This window comes from Bufo gargarizans, chromosome 4 (genome assembly GCF_014858855.1).
Source record: "Bufo gargarizans isolate SCDJY-AF-19 chromosome 4, ASM1485885v1, whole genome shotgun sequence".
In the NCBI taxonomy this organism is placed as follows: domain Eukaryota; kingdom Metazoa; phylum Chordata; class Amphibia; order Anura; family Bufonidae; genus Bufo; species Bufo gargarizans.
The window spans coordinates 70,486,584-70,510,140 of NC_058083.1; positions in this window are offsets into that span (position 1 = coordinate 70,486,584).

Consider the following 23,557-nt stretch of genomic DNA (forward strand, 5'->3'; position numbering starts at 1 on the left):
GGCTCATTCACCGCTCCCTGGTCTTCTTCTGCCTGCACAGCGTGAGGACATAGGCATGCTCTGTAACCTCACATTGTGCAACATCAGGTCAGATCCGAGTTCGGATCCAAGTTTTAACCTTAAAAAGCTTTAAAACTTTAAAATTTCAAGTTTAAAAATCAAATACCGAAGTTATTCACTGAAGTCTTGCGAGATTTGCCTATTTCACATTACTGTATAACAGTGATTGCTACTGCTGCAGCACTGCAGTAAACAGCTCTGTCCACTATGTAAGCCGTGTACCGGGTTGGGCTCCCCAGGATACAGCGAAGTCACGAACGAGAAAAACAACCCCACCACCAGCTTTTGCCAAAACAGAATTTGACTTAAAAGTGGTAATGAACACAACCGCAAATGCTGGGAACATACAATAAATTTACATACACCCAGCCCGAAGGCTGAGACCCTTGTGCTGCACAGCGCTGCACCCTCCGATGGATACAGGAGGAAAGGATGGTAATTTATCTACTGGCGGGCACAACTAAACTGCCACACCTTACTTGTTATTACCCTACTAAAAAAAAAAAAAAAGAATAACTGTATGGGTGTGTGGTACGGACTAGCCTGCGGTGCAGCACAACAGCTTACAATCTTACAAAGCTCTACAGTATTCCCTCTCCCATAACTAGTGTTGTAGCATGTGCCTGAGTATTCCTCCTGAGCAAAATACCAGCCTGGCTGGTGTCTGTGGGAATTTTAATCAGCTCTCTGGTGTGAAATGTCCATTTAAATGATGGAGTCCTTGGAATGAACAATAGCAACACTTGTGGCCTGACACAAACAGAGACCCTATCTAACTAAATACAGGCCTGGTCTCAGTCTCTAGGCACCAACACTGTAATGAGGTGCGTGCACAACAAGCATGCGGTACCGCAGTGTATATGGCTTTGCTCCTCAGCTCTCATCAGCATTCCTGAAAGCAATCCTCATTCCTCTGGACAGGATCAGGGTCTTGGACACAATCAGCTTCACTTAGCTGCAGTTCTGGTCACTGAGGTATGCCTCCACACCTAGATGCTGTCGGATCCTCTGCTGACACAGTTCCTCAGTCTCAGCTCCCTCTAAGGCTACTTTCACACTAGCGTTCGGGCGGATCCGTTCTGAACGGATCCGCTCATAATAATGCAGACGGAGGCTCCGTTCAGAACGGATCCGTCTGCATTATTTTTAGCATATAACAGCTAAGTGTGAAAATAGCCTAGTACGGATCCGTCCAGACTTTCCACTTTAACGTCCATGGGGACGGATTCCGCTTGACGATGAGCACATTGTGCATCTTCAACGGATCCGTTCCCCATTGACTTACATTGACAGTTCTGGACGGATCTGCACAGCTCAGCACGGCCAGGCGGAACCCGAACGCTGCAAGCAGCGTTCAGCTGTCCGCCTGTCCGTGCGGAGGCGAGCGGAGCGGAGGCTGAACGCCGCCAGACTGATGCAGTCTGAGCGGATCCGCTCCATTCAGACTGCATCAGGGCTGGACGGCTGCGTTGGGTCCGCTCGTGAGCCCCTTCAACCGGAGCTCACGAGCGGACCAGCGAACGCTAGTGTGAAAGCAGCCTAAGATGGCTGCTCCTTTTCTTTCCTCCCCAGGCTCTGTGTAACTCCACCTCTCATGAATATGGAAATATATGCAGTCTGTAGCTTGTTTAGGAAACAGCGGCATCTTGTGGCCAAGCAGCAGAATGTCAGTCCAGATAATTTAATTTAACCTACACAAACAGTGTTCAGACAAGGAGAGCTCTTTCCTATCTCACACACTATACAATAAATTACGCTGTATAGTCCTGGCACCGGGTGTCGGACCCCTGCTGATTAAATGTTGATGGCCTATCATGAGGAATAGGCAATCAATACTAATATCCTGGAGTACACCTTTAATCATGAAACTATATCTTGGCCATAGTGTGGCTGCAACATGAGAATCCATAAACTAAGAGGGATTGGGGACTATGTTCAAGGAGCCATAAGGGGGACAGGCATCCCTAAATCAGGTGGTAATATAGGGTGAGATGAAGGTAGAATAGGAAGAATATGGTCATCAGTACCAGAGAGTCTGAAGGTGATCAAGGGTCTTATGTGGGGGTAGGTGTGAAGGGGTTATATAGGGAACAGAGGATAGATTATGGGGATGAGTTGATGAAGGAAGTTTTAAGGGAGGATGGGTAGAGGTAGGGTCATTCATTACCACCATATCCTGTATGTAAATATTACTGTACAGATGCACACGTAAAGAGGAGCCTGTCCCCTCTCATGAGGTCTGTTTTATTAAATACTTGTATTTCCCATGGAATAATAACTCTTGAGTATCTATTCTTAAGACTCTGTATTGTGCTGTTCCTCTGTTATCCCTCCTAAATATCTTGAGTAAATTGACCACTTAATAATTAATTATTGATTAATAATTCTTATTTAGCGATCCGACCATAAAATAGGGAAAAGATGTGCAGCCCGGGATCCAGCTCCGACTATGAATACTCTGAGTCCCTGAATGTCAGAGGTCTTGGTGATGTCATGTTCTGGGACTATGGAGCTTAAAAATAGCTGAGGAGGAAAATGAGCCCATGCCGTCCGCAGAATCCAGGGGGGGGGGCATGAATGAAGCTGCTGCAAGGTCTCAGAGGAAGCGAACTGGAGTATGAGGGGACTGCCCCCTTTTCTGTAGCCTGATTGTGCACATCTGATCGATGTGTGTACAGAGGTTACTATGGCAACGGAGAGACGGCCGACGTCAACTCCTAAGAATAGCTGAGCGGAGAAGTATCCTCATGGACGTTCACTGTAAAGAGGAACCGTCACCTCTCCTGACATGTCTGTTTTAGTAATTACCTGGATTCCCCATGTAATAACAATGCTGACACATTTTTCTTAAGACTTGAGCTTGTGCCGTCTCTCAGTTACTACTCCTAGAATTAACAACTTGATCTTGCCATTGCCTTTTTCGATCGTGTGTCCCTGCCAGGGGCGTATCTATCGCGAGGCAAACAAGGCATTTGCCTGGGGCGGCACTTGCCAATGGGGCGGCAAAATGCCTTGTTTGCCCCTTGTCCCATCAGACGCCTCCGGTATATTCAGAAGATCCGATGGTATATTCTAACCCCCAGGCGTTCCCATGGTGACGGGGACGCTTGCCTGGGGGTTATAATATACCATCGGATCTGAGTTTTCACGCTCTCAGTGAGAGCGTGAAAACACAAATCCGATGGTATATTCTAACCCCCAGGCGTTCCCATGGTGACAGGGACGCTTGCCTGGGGGTTAGAATATACAGGGCCCCGCCGCTCACAGGAAAACATTTAAAAACGAATCAGTAACCTAAACTTTATTCATTAGTGATGTCTTTACTGTATACCTTACTCTGTCTTTCAGCTCCGGTAACAGCAGGCAGTGCGGGCGGGCGGCGCTCACTCACTGACGTCACGCGCCTGCGCCGCCTAGTGGGAGGAGCAGGCGCGTGACGTCAGTGAGTGAGTGAGCGCCGCCCCGCCCGCACTGCCTGCTGTTACCGGAGCTGAAAGACAGAGTAAGGTATACAGTAAAGACATCACTAATGAATAAAGTTTAGGTTACTGATTCGTTTTTAAATGTTTTCCTGTGAGCGTCAGGGGGAGGAGGAATCTGTGGATGGCACCGTTTAGGGGAGGGGGGAATCTGTAGATGGCACTGTTTAAGGGAGGGGGGGGGAATCTGTGGATGGCACCGTTTAGGGGAGGTGGGGGGAATCTGTGGATGGCACCGTTTAGGGGAGGGGGGGGGAATCTGTGGATGGCACCGTTTAGGGGAGGGGGGGGAATCTGTGGATGGCACCGTTTAGGGGGGGGGGTCTGTGGATGGCACCGTTTAGGGGAGGGGGGGGGGTCTGTGGATGGCACTGTTTAGGGGAGGGGGGGGGAATCTGTGGATGGCACTGTTTAGGGGAGGGGGATCCGTGGATGGCACTGTTTAGGGGAGGGGGATCCGTGGATGGCACTGTTTAGGGGAGGGGGATCCGTAGATGGCACTGTTTAGGGGAGGGGGATCCGTGGATGGCACTGTTTAGGGGAGGGGGATCCGTGGATGGCACTGTTTAGGGGAGGGGGATCCGTGGATGGCACTAGTTAGGGGAGGGGGATCCGTGGATGGCACTCTTTAGGGGGGATCTGTGGATGGCACATAGGAAGGGGTGGGGTTTAGAGAGAAAGGGGTTTGGCCTTGACAGGAAGGGGTGGGTCAAATTTATATTAGGGGGGTGCCCGAATTTAGTCTCGCCTAGGGCAGCACAAAACCAAGATACACCACTGGTCCCTGCACAGTCTGATACTGATGATTGGACAGTGTCCAACTGTGTAGAGGCATGCCCAACTGACAAAGGGCACGGGAACATCCTGTTGTCTATTTCTAGCAGGAATACTAGAGGAAAGGCACAACTAAGCAGAGTTTTAAGAAATGCTCCAGTATGGTTAGTTCATGTGAAATGCAGTTATTTACTGACATGTCCCCAGGTCCACTTTGTATGTCTCATCTGGTTATCCATGTCAGAGATATTTCTGATATTTGCGCTAATCTCAGTATTAAATCTGTGATGCATTAAAGGTAAGTGACTAAGGGGACACGTGTGCCATATTCACGTCACCAAATGTCCCCAAAACCAGTTTAACCACATAACTGTGCCATGTTCCCTGCTTCTTTTATAGTCTGTATGTTAATGAGAACTGCTTATTCTGCATCATTATTTCCCAATATTAAATAAAGGGAGTCAGTTCACCGCCGGCCCGGGCATGCGCACTGTGATGACCATTGTGGGCATGGGCACCACCCCATGCAGGGCTGATGCACGCAAACGTATTTTCTTTCCGTGTTCGTAGTTTTTTTGCGGACCGTGTGTGGAACCATTCATTTCAATGGGTTCCAAGAAAAACGCAAATGCGTACAACTCCGTGTGCATTCCATTTCCGTATGTTCGTATGTCCGTCCTGCAAAAAAAATAGAACATGTCCTATTATTGTCCGCATTACAGACAAGGATAGGACTGTTCAATTAAGGGCCAGCTGTTACGGAATTCACACAGGCATTATCTGTATTTTTTGCGGATCTGTTTTTTTTTGAAGACCGCAAAATACATACAGTCGTGTGCATGAGCCCTTATGGAAATATGGCTGATTAACATTTTGAGAGAGATTTATCATCTCCTTTACACCTGAAAAGTGGCGTTAAAAAGTTTCAAACTATGTGTTAGCGTCTTTTATAAAAAATTGTATCTCTCACCTTTTCGCTGCTTTCACTGTTCAGAAGGGGGCATGACAAGGGAAGAAAGGGGGCGTGACAAGGGAAGAAAGGGGGCGTGGTCAGAAGCCTCAACATATTTATCATTTACGCCAATTTTTTACGCAAATGAAGCCAAAAATCTGTTTCTGTTTAGGCACATGGACTGCAAGAGAATGCACCTCATTTATGAAGAGGTGCATGACAAATTAGGTGCACCCTCCGGCAGTAAAGGGGATATCAAGACTGGCACGGAAAGTGCTGGTCTTGATAAATCTTCCTCTTTGTATGCTCAACGGCGTTACGCTAGCTTTTATTTTGTGGCTCTCCACTCTGACTAAGGCCTCATGCACACGACCGTTGTGTGCATCCGTGGCCGTTGTGCCGTTTTCCGTTTTTTTTCGCGGACCCATTGACTTTCAATGGGTCCGTGGAAAAATCGGAAAATGCACCGTTTTGCAGCCGAGGCCTGTGATCCGTGTATCCTGTCCGTCAAAAAAATATGACCTGTCCTATTTTTTTGACGGACAACGGTTCACGGACCCATTCAAGTCAATGGGTCCGTGAAAGAACACGGATGCACACAAGATTGGCATCCGTGGCCGTGATCCGTGGCCGTAGGTTGCTTTCATACAGACGGATCCGAAGATCCGTCTGCATAAAAGCTTTTTCTGATCTAAGTTTTCACTTCGTGAAAACTCATATCCGACAGTATATTCTAACATAGAGGCGTTCCCATGGTGATGGGGACGCTTCAAGTTAAAATATACCATCGGATTGGAGAAAACTCCAATCCGATGGTATAAAAGAACTCCAGACTTTACATTGAAAGTCAATGGGGACGGATCCGTTTGAAATGGCACCATATTGTGTCAACATCAAACGGATCCGTCCCCATTGACTTGCATTGTAATTCAGGACGGATCCGTTTGGCTCCGCACGGCCAGGCGGACACCAAAACGACTTTTTTTTCATGTCCGTGGATCCTCCAAAATTCAAGGAAGACCCACGGACGAAAAAACGGTCACGGATCACGGACCTACGGACCACGTTTTTGCGGACCGTGAAAAAAAACTGTCGTGTGCATGAGGCCTAATAGAGGGGGGTAAAGAGCATCAATTTGCCCTAATGACTCATATGGACATGGATTGTCCTAGTGGGAATACCACAGGGACGTAGCTAAAGGCCTCTTGCACACGAACGTTGTGCATCCGTTCAACAAGTTCTATTTTTTGTCGGTGCGGAGGCACGGACAGAAACACCACGGAAGCACTCAGTAGTGCTTCCATGGGGTTCCGATTCGTGCTTCCGTTCCGCATCTTCATGAATGCGGACCCATTCAAGTGAATGGGTCCACATCTGTGATGCGGAGTGTACACAGGCCAGTGCCCATGTATTACGGACCCGCTGTATGCAGGCCATAATATGGCCACGGGCACAGAATGTTCGTGTGCAAGAGGCCAAAGGGTCATGGGCCCTGGTGCAAGAGTTCATCTTGGGCCCCCCTCTCCTTAGTGCTTTGTGGCCAGGGGCAGGGAAGCACATAGCCTTAGTGCTGCATGAGGCCAAATTAAACGGCACAATTCCCCCCACGCCAAATTCTTGACCTAACCCCTTCCCTATAGCCAGAGGTGTAATTTGACCAGCGTGCACTTTCTGTAATACTGGTGTCTTCTTATTCGGCACAAGGGTCTTTGGACTGCTACCTCTACACCCCCTATAGCAGTGATGGCGAACCTATGGCACGGGTGCCAGAGGCGGCACTCAGAGCCCACTCTGTGGGCACCCGCACCCTGGAAAAAGTCTATGGTGTACCAATATGCCTTAGACTTTTCCTGCCATTCAGCAGCGCAAGGCGCACTATGAACATCACAGGCAGTGCACTAAATGTAGGCAGGATATTGTAAATAAATGATAAAGTACATGGAAGATATACTATATTGGACTGTAGTATTCAAGGTAAATTGCTGTGTTGGCACTTTGCGATAAATAAGTGGGTTTATGTTGCAGTTTGGGCACTCGGTCTGTAAAAGGTTCGCCATCACTGCACTATAGCTACGCCGCTGGACTATCCATTTACTACAGATGAAGGCTCTGGTGATATTTGTATTCAGAATCTTCTTCCAGGGGTTCCATTTGCTTTTCCAGCATTTTTTATGTCAAGAAAATCATAGTCCACAGCACTATTTTTACAGTCAAAAAATGCCTCAAACGTGATTGAACAGATTAAAGGGGCTTTCCAGAAGTAGAATATTGATGGCCTGTCTTCAGGATAGGACATCAGGATCAGATCTGTGGAGGTCCAACTCCTGGCTCCACCACCGATCTGCTGTTTGCTTCGGTTATGTTTGTTAGGTGTTAGAAGGTCTGAAAGACTGGCTGCACATGAGTTATCTTACAGTCTCTTTTGGTTTCACTTTGTCTGTGTGTTGTTGGTATGTCCACACCTCCTGTTCAGGTGTGGATCTTGTGACCTTTAACTCCCCAATTTGTGTCTGACTTTACCCATCACTCCTTGTTCTGGATAGCTTCATTTGGTTTTGGAAGAGCTGGAGTGTGGTTCTTGTTGAAGCCCTGTTCATCCATCATTCTCAGAAGTTGTGTTCCACTTGTTGTGTATTGTGCCCCCCTCCCCCCCTGGTTGTTTACAAGGCCTCAGCGAGACGCTGGTTCCTTCCCCAGAGAAGGAACAGGTTGTCTCTGCCCTATCATTACCTTTAGGGCATCCGATGGTCACAAGGGTTTTCTAGGTTCCTGTGTATGGGCATCTCTACCATCGAGAGGTGCCCATACGGTTAGGAGTTAGGGCCAGGAGCAGGGTTATATAGGTGGTAACCCGTTTCCTTCCCTAGCGGTGAGGCCTAGTGTCGTTCCCGTTTCTTATTGTTGTCGTTTGGTGTTCTCCCCTACTACATCCGTGACAGGTTAGCATTGTGGACTCTTCACAGTATACCAAGCACAGCGCCGTATGTTGTTTAGTGGCTGTGCTTGGTATTTCAGCCTAAGCCAATTCTCTTGAATGAGACTATATTGCAAATAGACCACGTGACCAATGAACATGCCGCCACTGGCCTAGGAAGAGGCCACTGCGCTCACCGCACCACCGCAGCCTCTTCAAACAGCTGACCAGTGGGGGTGCCAGGAGTTGAACCTCTACCAATCTGATACTGATGACCTATTCTGAGGATAGATTATCAATATTGAACTCCTGGAAAACTCCTTTAAAGTCAACAGATTCTGTTGGTGTCTGCCAGTATATGTTTGCTGTCATGTCTTCTGCAGGTAAGCCTGCACATCTGTCTCTAAAATGTAGGTACTTGTGGAAAGGGTCAGGAACTTGGAACAAAGTATGGTAGAACAAACAACACAGAAATAAATCACAAGATGCTTAAAGGGACCTGTCTCCTCTCCTGACATGTTTGTTTTAGTAACTACTTGCGTTCCCCATGTAATAACAACTCTGCAGAATCTTTTCTTATGGCTCTATGTTGTACAATTCCTTTGTTATTTCTACTAGGAGTTTATGAATGAGTTGCTTTCAGCTTGATGGGTGTTACCAGTTGGGGGCGTGTCCCTGCACAGTCTGACACCAGCAGCACTGATTGGACAGAATCAGAAACACCCGTTACTGGTAACACCTGGCAGTACCTTTACTGCAGACTGCAAACTTCTAGCAGGAATAATACAGGAGTGGCACAACATAGAGTTTTAAGAATAGATGTTACAGAACTGTTATTTCATGGGAAATGCAAGTAGTTACTAAACCTGACATGTCAGGAGAGGTTCTCTTTAAATAGATCTTTTTTTTATTTTTTTATTCAAACTTTTAGGACGCAACGTTTCCATCCAAATGGGATCTTTATCAAGAACATCTGTTAGGAGAAAGTCAGTAGCATGGACAACACCCTGTATTGACGAGACTACGTCACCTAGTGATGTTATAAGCGGAAGCCATGAAACTGCAGTGACCCACTGGATCACTGTTAAAGGGTTAATGTTATGGTTCACTACTAAAGCTGTTAAAATGTTTACTGTGATGCTCACTATTATCTATGCACTATGTATTCCACAAAAGGCTATGTATTGACAGAAAACAGTTAACTGGCAGTTTTTAGTGTTAGTTACTGGGTACTGGGCTGGCCCCATCCTCTAGTTAGTGCGTCCTCTGGTAAACAAGCAAAGAGAAGACTAGAGTGTGCTGCTGACTAGTAAGCCAAAAGAGAAGCTGGTGTGTCTGAAGGGACAGACCATTCCTGTGAAATATCAAGCTGTCCGAAAAGCAGCTTTGCTAAGGACCAACCTCTGGAAGAAAGAAGCATTGAATTATTGCATAAGGTTGAGAACTGGGAAATTGCTGTGAACTAAGACAAATAATAGTAGTTTACTGCAGGTGGTTAGGGTTAAGTGCTTCTGGCACCCGCCACATGTGGAACTTGCATGACTTTGTCAATTGGGAAGATTGCTAATGCCTACAGGGAGAGAGGAAAACCATAACAGCCACCTCCTATACCCAGCCTATGGAAAAAGCTTTCTATGTGAAATACTTGAGAATTGTGCGTATTACTTGTATTTTTACTGTGACACTCATCATTTACTGACCTGGTTATTGACTCCATACCCGATGAATGTTCTCTTCCTTGCTATCCTGCCTTGCACCCTGCTACCCATTCATTTAACATCAAGGGCACCCCAGCCACTACCAGGCAGGAGACCCCAAAGTCCAAGATGTACCCCGAGAGGAAAAAGTCACGCTGCAACACTGGTGTTAACAGTACCTACATGTGCATGCTCAGATACATTGTCGGTGGTCTCCCACTTGTTTATATGTCATAGGTCTAGGGTGTGGAAACAGTTTTTGCAGGTTTTGGTGAGCTGTAAACTGTTATCATCCATTATGTCCTGTACCAGCAAAACTGCCCATATCACTGACAGAAATGTACAACTTGATTGATTAGAATTTACCGGAAACATTGATTTGATATATATTTTCTTTTGTATACAAGAGATCCCTCTGAACACTCTTTGTTCTTGGCAGCATTTCTCAAAATAACTTTTTAAACTTGGGATGGTTCCCACAGAAAGATATAATTTGCTGAAGTGGATAACTCTGCATTATGCGTCATCTCACTCTAGTAATGAACCCATGTACTAGGGTTACAGAAGCTAAATATACATAAAAAAGAAAATTCCTGCCCCTGTGGTGCATTGTGAGCTGAGTTTCACAAAAAGTTCTGATGTAACTTCCCTGTGATCACTGGTGAACACAGTTGTAAGTATATACAGTATATATACACACTACTCTCAATAGTTAGGGATATTTGGCTTTCAGGTGAAATGTATGGAAAACATAAAAAGTTCACACTACAGTGATATTAGATGAAAGTAGGGCATTTAAGTAGAAGCAGCAATGGTGATTTCCTCATTGCAAACAATTTATTAAAACAAAAGCCAACACCAGTGGTGGGTACACCCCCACAAAAATGTCAATGTCTCAGAAACTTGTCAAGTGGCCTTGAGCATCAATTACAGCTTCACAACGACGTCTCATGATGTTCACAAGTCGACTTATTGTCTGCTGAGGCATGGCATCTCACTCTTCTTGAAGGGCGGCCCCCAGGTCATTGACGTTCTGGGCTGGGATACAGAGTTATGAGCCTCTACACGGCGACTCAGCTAAACCCGTAGGTTGTCAATGATATTCAGGTCTGTAGAATGTGCAGGCCACTCTATTTGAGGTAGCCCAGTCTCCAGCAGCAGTTCCCTAATGATAGTCCCTCGATGAGTTGGTGCAATGTCCTCCATGAAGATGAAAATAGGCTTGTGTTGTTCATGCAGAGGCACAGTGACTGGATTAATGATGTTATTCAAGTAGTATGGGCTTGTCACTGTACTATTCACAAAGTGTAGGGAAGTTCTGTATTGACTAGACACATCTGCCCACACTGTAACCCCACCACCACTAAAGGCTCGTCTGGTGACAACAGTGGCTGATGCGCTCTGCTTGATGTCTCCAACATTGTTGGCAGTCATCATTTCTGCTCAGCGTGAATTGACTTTCATCAGTAAACAGCACTGAGGCCTACTGGTTCCTCGTCCAGCGTAGATGCTCCCTGGCCCATACAAGACAATGACGTCTGTGCCTGGTGGTGTGGTCAGGTACCCTTGCAGGTCATCTAGCACGCAGACCACACTGATGTAAATGGTTTCGAATAGTCTGATGTGACACTTGGGTGCCTCTCACCTCCCTTAAATGTGCCTGGAGTTGTGTAGCATTCACTCATCTGGTTCTGCAGGGCATTGTTCTCAATGAAGAGGTCATCAGTGTAGGATGTGGCTGAAGGACGTCCACTTCTATGCCTTTCTGTGACTCTTCCAGTCCCTCTGTTACAACCTGTTGATGACACTCTGTGAAACTCTAAGCTCAGTGGCCACTTCCATCTTAGAACATCCTGCTTGAAACTTTGCATTGGCAAGGTACTGTTGATCAATTCTTAGGTGTCGTCTTGGTCTCATGATGTCAAAATGTGAACAGCATGATGAGGAGGATTGTTTAAATACCAATTCTAATTGAACCAGAAATGTATTGGGTGATTCATGGATCAAAACACCTGTTGTGAATTTTGCATTAAGCTCCTTGTCAGGTTAAATGCACACGATCAGGATTGCGTGCAGATTTTCAGTGCGGATTTGCGTGCGGAAAATCCGCACCGTAGGTCATGTACATTGTATTCTATGAGAATTCGAAATTCTCAATGCACACAATGCAGATTTTTCCTGCACGGATTTTGACCTGCGGTGCGGATTTTCAAATTCGCAGCATGTCAGTTTATTTTATTTTTCCTGACCGGATTTTCTTCATTCACTTAGTAAAATCCGCACCGAATCCGCACCATATCCACATGCAAATCCGCACCAATTGATGTGGATTGACCGCACAGATTTGCCTGCGAACACCTGCGGATTTCAGTGCGGATTCTCCGCACAAGAATCCTGAACGTGTGCAGTTGGACACGTGCATTCAGAAGTTTAGAGAAAGTGACATTAAGTTCACCTGTAACGGTTAGAGTGCATTTCAGGTTCATCTTGAAATTGCACCTACAAGCCAAATATTCCTAACTTTTTGTGAGTAGTGTATATATATATATATATATATATATATATAAAGATGAAATAACGAGGCAGCACTTCCAGCTTTTGGTGTACGGGTGAAGACCCCAAACTTTAATCCAAGCGACGTTTCGGCCTGCTCAATGATGCCTTTATCAAGCTACATAACATAATATAAAAGGCCTCATTGAGCAGGCCGAAACGTCGCTTGGATTAAAGTTTGGGGTCTTCACCCGTACACCAAAAGCTGGAAGTGCTGCCTCGTTATTTCATCTTTGTATACCGTGGAGGAGGGCCCACCTCTGTGGGGATTTGCACCCAGTTCACCAACTCTGACTGTGCTGCTGCATTATCTGTGTTTTATATATATATATAGTGTGACACAATAAAGGGAGTCGTCTGGGAAAACAGGTATTTTCCTCCCAGCATGTGCTGCTGGGCTGATTTGCAGCCAGGTGGGGTCAAACACCGGACTGGATTTTAAGTGCCGGTCTAGGGTTTAGCAACACCTAGCTGCCTTTAAAAGACAGTTGGGTTCAGAAGAAGGAATCTCTGTGTTAGGACCTGAGGCTTGTGCCGGGGTGGAGGGCTGAGACCCGTGTGAGGGGAAACAGGCCGACTAAAAGCCTGCTGATGGACTTTTTGTGGCAAAACATCCTGCCTGGTGTGAACTAACACCAATACTGCAAAGTGACTTTTTGCTTGAAAGTCACTTTTTGTTTTGTGAACTTGTTAATGTGTGAATAAACACTGAACTTTTTGATTTAAGAACTTGTTTGTGCCTCTATACTGCGTCCGCTTATCCTGTCTTTCAGAGCGAATCCCCACTATATATACAGTACAGACCAAAAGTTTGGACACACCTTCTCATTCAAAGAGTTTTCTTTATTTTCATGACTATTAAAATTGTAGATTCACACTGAAGGCATCACAACTATGAATTAACACGTGTCATATTCTAGGTTCTTCAAAGTAGCCAACTTTTGCTTTGATTACTGCTTTGAACACTCTTGGCATTCTCTTGATGAGCTTCAAGAGGTAGTCACCTGAAATGGTCTTCCAACAGTCTTGAAGGAGTTCCCAGAGATGCTTAGCACTTGTTGGCCCTTTTGCCTTCACTCTGCGGTCCAGCTCACCCCAAACTATCTCGATTGGGTTCAGGTCCGGTGACTGTAGAGGCCAGGTCATCTGGCGCAGTACCCCATCACTCTCCTTCATGGTCAAATAGCCCTTACACAGCCTGGAGGTGTGTTTGGGGTCATTGTCCTGTTGAAAAATAAATGATGGTCCAACTAAACGCAAAACGGATGGAATAGCATGCCGCTGCAAGATGCTGTGGTAGCCATGCTGGTTCAGTATGCCTTCAATTTTGAATAAATCCCCAACAGTGTCACCAGCAAAGCACCCCCACACCATCACACCTCCTCCTCCATGCTTCACGGTGGGAACCAGGCATGTAGAGTCCATCCGTTCACCTTTTCTGTGTTGCACAAAGACACGGTGGTTAGAACCAAAGATCTCAAATTTGGACTCATCAGACCAAAGCACAGATTTCCACTGGCCTAATGTCCATTCCTTGTGTTCTTTAGCACAAACAAGTCTCTTCTGCTTGTTGCCTGTCCTTAACAGTGGTTTCCTAGCAGATATTCTACCATGAAGGCCTGATTCACACAGTCTCCTCTTAACAGTTGTTCTAGAGATGTGTCTGATGCTAGAACTCTGTGTGGCATTGACCTGGTCTCTAATCTGAGCTGCTGTTAACCTGCGATTTCTGAGGCTGGTGACTCGGATGAACTTATCCTCCGCAGCAGAGGTGACTCTTGGTCTTCCTTTCCTGGGGCGGTCCGCATGTGAGCCAGTTTCTTTGTAGCGCTTGATGGTTTTTGTGACTGCACTTGGGGACACTTTTAAAGTTTTCCCAATTTTTCAGACTGACTGACCTTAATTTCTTAAAGTAATGATGGCCACTCGTTTTTCTTTACTTAGCTGCTTTTTTCTTGCCATAATACAAATTCTAACAGTCTATTCAGTAGGACTATCAGCTGTGTATCCACCTGACTTCTCCTCGCAACTGATGGTCCCAACCCCATTTATAAGGCAAGAAATTCCACTTATTAAACCTGACAGGGCACACCTGTGAAGTGAAAACCATTTCAGGTGATTACCTCTTGAAGCTCATCAAGAGAATGCCAAGAGTGTGCAAAGCAGTAATCAAAGCAAAAGGTGGCTACTTTGAAGAGCCTAGAATATGACATATTTTCAGTTGTTTCACACTTTTTTGTTATGTATATAATTCCACATGTGTTAATTCATAGTTTTGATGCCTTCAGTGTGAATCTACAATTTTCATAGTCATGAAAATAAAGAAAACTCTTTGAATGAGAAGGTGTGTCCAAACTTTTGGTCTGTACTGTATGTGTGTATATATATATATATATATATATATATATATAACTCCTTACCCCCTTGAGGACCGGGCTCATTTTCACCTTAAGGACCAGGCCATTTTTTGCAAATCTGACCAGTGTGAATAACTTTAAAATTCTTTTACTTATTCGGGCCATTCTGAGATTGTTTTTTCGTCACATATTGTACTGACACTGGCAAAATGGAGTAAATTTTTTTTTATTTTTATTAATAAAAAATACCAAATTTACCAAAAAGTTTGAAAAATTTGCAAATTTCCAAGTTTCAATTTCTCTACTTCTATAATACATAGTAATACCTCCCAAAATAGTTATTACTTTACATTTCCCATATGTCTACTTCATGTTTGGATCATTTGGGGAATGCCATTTTATTTTTTGGGGACGTTACAAGGCTTAGAAGTTTAGAAGCAAATCTTGAAATTTTTCAGACATTTTCTAAAACCCACTTTTTAAGGACCAGTTCAGGTCTGAAGTCACTTTGTGAGGCTTACATAATAGAAACCACCCAAAAAGACCCCATTATAGAAACTACACCCTTTAAGGTATTCAAAACTGATTTTACAAACTTTGTTAACCCTTTAGGTGTTCCACAAGAGTTATTGGCAAATGGAGATGAAATTTCAGAATTTTAATTTTTGGGCAAATTTTCCATTTGAATAAATTTTTTCCAGTAAAAAAGCAAGAGTTAACAGCCAAACAAAACTCAATATTTATTGCCCTGATTTTGTAGTTTATAGAAACACCCCATATGTGGTCGTAAATTACTGTACTGCACACGGCAGGGCGTAGAAGGAAAGGAGCACCATGTGGTTTTTGGAAGGCAGATTTTGCTTGACTGGTTTATTTACACCATGTCCCATTTGAGGTCCCCCTGATGCACCCCTAGACTAGAAACTCCATAAAAGTTTAGGAAAATTTGCCAAAGAATAGCTGTTTTGGCACCGTTTTTATTTTATTTTTTTGACTGGTTCATTTGAGGGGTTAAGTCAAGGGGTATTTTTATAGAGCAGATTCTTTCGGACGCGACAATACCTAATATGTCTACTTTTTAAAATTCATTTAGGTTTTACACTATGATATCCTTTTTTAAACAAAAAAAAACAAAACTTCTTTTTAGTATCTCCAGTTTTTTATTTATTTTTGGTCTTAGGAAGGGGCTCATTTTTTGTCACCTTACATCACAAAAAGTGTAATAGCAAGTGATCAAAAAGTCATATGCACCCCAAAATAGTGCCAATAAAACCGTCCTCTCACCCCGCAAAAAATTTGCCCCTACTTAATACAATCAGCTAAAAATTAAAATAAAACTGACTCTCAGACTATGGAGATACCAAAATGTTTTTATGTTTTTGTTAAAAAAAGGATATTATAGTGTAAAACTCTAAATACATTTTAGGTAGACATTTTAGGTATTGCCGCGTCCGTAAGAAACTGCTCTATAAAAATAACACATGACCTAACCCCTCAGATGAACACAGTCAAAAAAAATAAAATAAAAACGGTGTAAAAAAAGCCATTTTTATACCTTTTTTATTTTTTTGACTGTGTTCATCTGTGGGGTTAGGTTATTAGAGCTATATTATTATATTATTATTTTTTTCTGGGCGATTGTCTGTGGCTAAATAGAATTAAAATTGGGGAAGGGGATTATAAATGTAGTACTCCGTGGAAGTGTGGTACTCCCTGAAGCAACCGTCAATGTAGAGGCCCGGATGATCGGTGAGTGGTGGTGTCCTTCCGTATCCCCCTCCTGTGACACACTCTGCACTTTTTTCGGGACCGTCCCTTCTTTCCAGTATGGGGGAGCACACCTGGAAAGTGTTGGCCAGGGACGATCCGGGCGCCTTCAGTTCCCGAGGTACTCCGGCCTGCTCTTTCCCGGCCAGAAAAGATCAGGTCCTTGAGAACTGCCTCATAAAACTGCAGGAATCTCCCTGTGTTGCCAGCGCTCTGGGACAGCACAAAAGAGTTGTACAAGGCAACCTGTACTAAGTAGACCGCAACTTTTTTGTACCATGCCTGGGTTTTGCGCATGGCGTTATATGGCTTGAGGACTTGATCAGAGACATCAACTCCTTCCATATACCGATTGTAGTTGACGATACAATCGGGCTTGAGGACCGTTGCCGCGGTACCTCGCACAGGGACAGGGATGATGCCGTTACCGTGAATTGTGGACAGCATAAGGACATGCCTCCTTATATCCGACCAGCAACAGGTTTCCAATGGTAAGGGCATGGGTCTCACCCCTGGGGATAGGTACCTGGAGGGGGTAGGTAGGGAAGTTGCGTTGATTTTTCCGCACAGTTCCACAAGCGGACGTCGATCTGGTGGCAAGGGACTAGAACAAGGGGATATTAGTATAAAAGTTATCCACGTACAGGTGGTAACCCTTATCTAGCAGTGAGTGCATAAGGTTCCACACTGGGGGGTCTAGGGTCACACAGCTGAGTGTGCTGTGGACCCTAGACACCCGATCAGGGTGATGCTGAAAAAAACTTTTTTTCCCCCCTAAACTCTCCCTGCCTAATTTAAGCTGTCCCTAAAACGGTCCCTAGGTACCTTTTTAGTGCCAGATGGGGGGTGCTGGGCACAGATGAGGGGTGCTTGGCTCCATGAGGCTCCTCTCTCCACGGCTCCCGGACGTGTGGAGGAGGAGAGCAGAGCTGGAAGAACTTAAACCCTGCCCGCCCGTGCAGCCAATAGGAAGCGATACTGGGAGGTGATGTCACCACCACCTCCTAGGATCTAAGGATGGTGATTGGTGGTGTATTATCACACCACCGATCACCATCCTATTCCGTGTTATCGGGTCACCGGAGACCCGAATAACCCGGAAACGCAGCAAACTGCAGGTCTGAATTGACCTGCGGTTTGCTGCGATCGCTGATATGGGACCCCCCTCGGCATTGTCACAGAGTGCCTGCTGAATGATTTCAGCAGGCACTCTGTTCCGATCACTGCCCGCTGCGCGGCGGTGATCGGAAATACACAGGGTGTACCTGTACTCCCTGTGTCCTTAAGTACCGGGACATAAGGGCGTACCTGTACGCCCTGTGTCCCCAAGAGGTTAAATACTTATCCTATACTGTTCCTTTATTATAGCCAGAGCTGCATTCACAATTTTGCAGGTTGTTACTTGAACACCCTTTCCTTCCCCGTAATAAGGCCGGGTTCACATCTGCACTGTGAACTCTGGCAGTCTGTTCAGGCGGAGAAACAGACTGCTAGAGTTTACTGTATGCAGCCTTCACTGTAATGGGATCTGGTATCACTTTCCGGCATATATGCCGACTTTTATCCTGACAAAAAATGTTGCGTTGTTGCGTGTAGCCAATCAGCTGTTTGAAAAGGAGGCGGCGCTTCTTGAGAGCGCTGCTTCTTTGTCATTGCAGCCTCAATGTGGTATAATTACAACTACTCGTTTCATTTAAGTGAATAGAGAGAGTATAACACCCCAGAGTTGTGTTACTACACGCCTCTACCCCGCCATTATACTGTCATCAGATATGATTTTGCACTTGTTCGCCAGAAATGTTCATATAAATCTTTGTTAAATGCAATTGTTAATGTAATTTGCCTGGTTACCAGTAGGTGGCAACTCATTGGCAAGTACAAGTCCCAGTTTAGTGAATCTGAGCGGGAATGAATTATTCCAGCTTAGCTCCCCCTCTGTGAGAGAAGTGGGCTGTTCCCACATCCTGCAGCATGGGTGGAGAAGGAAGTTAAAGTCAGTGTAGCCCACCCCCTGCTAGAGGTAGGGTATCTGTGTGAGGAGTTCCCCTGTATAGAGAAGACAGCAAGGGCCTAGTCTCTGCTAAGACTTGGCCATGTTCCCAGTCTGAGCACCTTCAGCTCAGCTGGATGAACAAAGCAGAAAACCACAGACAACCTCCAGAATTCCAGGAAGAAAGCATCCCCTGAGAATCCATCTGTGAGTTAAGTCCAGTGCCTAGGATAAGCCAATTCCTCCTCAGCTAGTCGGTCCCCACATAGCAGAAGTTACATTTAAAGCAGAAGTACTCATTCCTGCCAATGATTGCCAAAACCTGCTGTGACCAGAGACCAAAGCTGTTGTTGGAACCCCACCGATCAGATATTGATGACCTATCCTGAGGATAGTTTATCAGTATAAAACCCCTGCACAACCCCTTTAATTTGTTATTTTAGGTACAATGTAAAATTTAAAAAATGGACATCTTCAGCAGATTTTGTACCTATGAAACTGTCTGACTGGCATTTGCATATATTAAAACATCACTTTTCTCAGCAATGTGGGCACATATGAACATGGGACAAACACAGATGTCTTCAGCTGCCAAGCGCACATGTAACAGGTCAGCCAGTTTCATAGGTACAAATCTGCTGACAGATGTCCTTTAAGTGAATATAAAATCTGGTTACATGACACATTGTACAGACGGAGGTTACATCACTTCCTTGTATATTTAAATATATGAAAATGAGAGTGTAACAGAATAAAAATAGATGGAAATGTGGACAAGCCCTGAAACGGGAAAGGCAGAGAAACATAACGATGGGTAATTATCTAACCAATAAAAACAGCTATAACTATTCATTCTGAATTAGCCCTGCTGGAACACAATGACAAATGCAATAAAACCTGGCCAGTTAGGTTACATAAACTGCCAAGCATGCTATATGATGTCAACATAAAAAAGCCAAATTGGAAATGTTTACCAGAACATTTAATTAGAAAAATGGAATTAGAAGAATTACAACAAGGAGTTGTCTGGCCTAGATAATCCCTTTTTCACCTTGCCAGTATTGCCTCATATCCTAAAAATACACACATAGAAAAGGACTGAGCTAAAGCTCATAACACGTTTGGGACTTTTAAGGGTTGTTCCCTTATTCTCCATTACACTAGAATATCCTCAGTGTGACAGGGCCATAGGGTGCTGGCGTGATGCTATGTCCACCTCTTTGGTGTAGAGCTATGTTCCTCCTAAGTTTTCCTGGTGACCCTGGCCATCTGGCAGTGCAAGAGTCTACAGCACAGGTGTCATGTTCTGGTGTGGGAGGGAAACACCACACTGAAAAAAGAAGGGAAAGGGGTGAGGGAATAAGGCCTGGAAACTAGGAGAAGGAGATGGATACCTCTTAGTAAAACCCTAATCAAAGTCCTGACTAACTACCAGAATGAACAGACCCCAAAGGTAGGTGAGTTCATACACAGGTATATCTAATGTCCTAACTTACCCTATAGAACCCTGGTACTAATGTCAAGACTGAGGCAACCTGTTCCTCCAAAAGGAAGGACGAACAGGAGTCTCCCTCAGGCCTTAATACAAATGATAGGGAAATGCAACACACAGAACCCAAAGAAAATACAAAAGGGAAGGAAAACACTTTACTTCAAGTGGCTATGGTAGCACCAGGAACTCAGCCAAGATCCACACACCAGCAATCCACAACTCAAAGTGAAACTATCGATACGCTCTCAACATCTATGATCAGAAAAACCTTAAACCCCCAAAATGTGAAGAACCCATTATACCACAACATACTATAGATCTTGACTTTTTAGAAGCCTATGAGTATGAGACCAGACAGAACAATATCAGTATCTAATGAGTTGGCTCTGAGGTGACAATTTTCATATATTTTGCTTTTGAAGTTTTTTTTTTGTTCTAATGCATCTAAAATTAAACAATAAAAGGATCAACTTTGTAATTTGTCTTAATTAATGGCAGAACTATGTCTGCAGTACCCTGAAACGCACTGCTAGACACTGTAATTGTATTTCATGGAAATGTGCTAACTGTAATGTAAAGTAATGTCACCAATGCAATATGTAAAGCTTGAAATTCCTATTAACAGGCTGGTAAACCACCACATCACATCAACCACCAGTAGATGGTGCTGGTATGTTCCCCTATAAAAGTGACAGCCTAGACACAGGAAGGGAGGAAGTGTGTGGTGAGAGTGAGGAGAGAGTCAGTTCAAATTGAGGAGAGTCAGAGGGAAGTCCACCATGTAGCTACCCCTTCATCCCCATTGGAAGTCATCAGGCTGAGGGAGGTTGGAGGAAAAATCATCAGAAGCTACCCAGCACAGACCAGGGTAGACTTGGGTATAGAGCAAGTCTAGTAGAGATAGCAGCAGTCTATAGCTTATGGACTCCACAGCACCTAGTGACCGGAAGAAGCCTCAAGTACCTGGACACACCACTACAACTAAGCGCAAAAGTTGTGTTTTACTACATTCCTCTATGGACCCTGTGGAACCATTTCTATTAGCAACCAGTACAAAGAATGGAGCAGAAGTCGCATGCCTGCCGTTAGCAAGAACCGCCCTGTAGGTTGCAGAAAGGATGAAGAGAAGAAAAAGAGATAAAGACATAGAGAAGAAGATTATATTTTATCCAGAACCTGGCTTTTAGGAAGTGGACCAATTAACCTAATAAGCACAGATAAAGGACTCATTGATACCAGCAAAAGGAAGTATATTAGTGTCATCAGAACATTGAAGCCTATTAGTACCTCAACTGAGCCTGTTACCTGGAATTACAGCACAAGTAAGGACAGACGTGTATCTGAACACCTCCATGATAACTGAACCTGGAACTGTCATCTCAAGGCAAGTGATTCTAAGCAAATGTTCCATTTATGTCTTCTTCTTCTTCATTATACCACCTAATTCGCACCCAAGGGTGCTGGCGTCACAAACCTCAGGGACCCTGCCTTCCCTGTACCTAAAACCCATTCCACCACCAAGGGCACCTTAACCAACATCTGGCAGGAGATCCCTTTCTTCCCAGCCTTTCTTCCTGTCACTGCACACTGTCCCAGGGAGTTGCAAAAAGGTAAGTACCAACTACTACACCCTTTAGGCCGCAAAACTCACACATTGCCTCTGTGGTCCTGGTCGCTGCATGTCTCCATAGTAACAGACTACAAAAACCCTGTGCAGTCTGATCTTGCATTCATACTTCCTCTTACCTGCCCTCAAGTTCTTCCTAACCTACTGAAAACAAGACAATGGACAAACAGTAGACATTTATTTGCCTGTTGTCCTCCTAGGTGGTTGTTGAGCTCCACAGGCACCAGGGCTAAAATGTGACTGTAAAGTTGTATTCAGGCCACACACAGTGATGTCAGTGTATAGCACATGCCGGTAATGGTACAAACTGAATTGTAGGTGTCTCTCTCTTTTCTAATTCGCTTATCATGGTATTGATCACATCAAAGCAAAGGGCATCCACTTTACTAATTATGGAACATAAATCACATACGATTAATCCCCTGCCTTTTGAAGGTATCCATTTTGATTACATAACAACATGCAGTGACATCATTCTGAAGAATCCAAGAATGAAAGCTTGGACACTCCAGACCATACCCCATCCATGAAAGTACAATGCTTTACTGCAATGACACACATATTCTCCTACAGCTCATGCCTCTTTCCCGATTGAATTGATTAACATTACAGCTTTAAATTTTTAAACCTCAGCTAACATCATGTATCTGACAACTGAAGAGGTTGTCACGTAAACCCCTGGTCATACATCCTATGGACATAATAGAAGGAGTCTTTAGAAATGGTTGTCGCCACTGTCATCTCTTCTCTACTGTCCTCTACTAGCTGCCAGAGTACTCCCTTCTCCCACTGCACTGTGGTCCATGACCCTGCCTCCTTTCTCCTGCTCTGGTTGGTGCACTCTCCTTGGCTTTTAAAGGTCCAGAGCGTGTACAGGCTAATTTGTCCCTAGTCTGTTACTGGGGTTCCTGGCATAAATGGCACCTTTCCCTAAGAGAGGGTGCCCGAGCAATAATGTTCCTACCTAGTTTAGTTCTTTTGAAGGTTTCCACTACTATGTATGTTGACTTACCATGCCCTGACCTCTGCCTGATAACTGTATAGATCCCGTGCTGCCTGTCCTGCCCTATTGCCTGTTTTACTGCTATGCACAAACTCTGCCTGATATGACCTCAGATTGCCCTCTGACTGCATCTTTGCCTGTTCTCTTGGTGCCAAGCACTGGTGTCTCTTGACCCACCTGGGTCAGCAGCCACTGAATGGAGACTGGTGCCCCCTGCAGTGAAGTCCAGATCGCCTTACTGAAGTAAAATAGTGGAGATACCAGAGCACCACTTAGACAACGCCTTCAGGAGTGGCCCCAATTAAAAACTGTTCAGTTTCACAGTGGGCCCACACCCATTGCATTACAGAAATACATTAAAATATGTAGCAAAGTCATCCATTTGCAAGCAATTAACACATGTGGTTTTACACATGAAACACAAATAAGTTTACCGGTCTAAGGCTGTAGATGGCGATCTACTAAAAAGTCATGTGCAGTGACTGTTACTTTAACAGGTTATTCCCATCTTAGACATTTATGTCCTAGCCACAGAATACAGCATAAATGTCTGATTAATGGGGCCCCACCTCTGGGACCTCCAAACACCTTCTCATGTGGTGAGGTGGCTGCCACATCCAGCCATGGAATGAATGGAGACATGGAGAAGTGGCCAGCCATTCACTTATTTGGAGTCACAGAAACAGCTGATCATGCTTGCCTGGCTAACAACTATGATTATTTTGAAGATATGTGAAGACTACCTAGGTGCAGTCAATGGTGCACATCTGCCTAAGGCCTGGAAACGTGCTGTCCACGACCCGCTCATGTATCCTTTGATTTTAAAGTGTATTTACACATCTGTGGTTTTCCACAGACCGTGGGTCTGTGGTGACACCACGGAAGCGTGCCC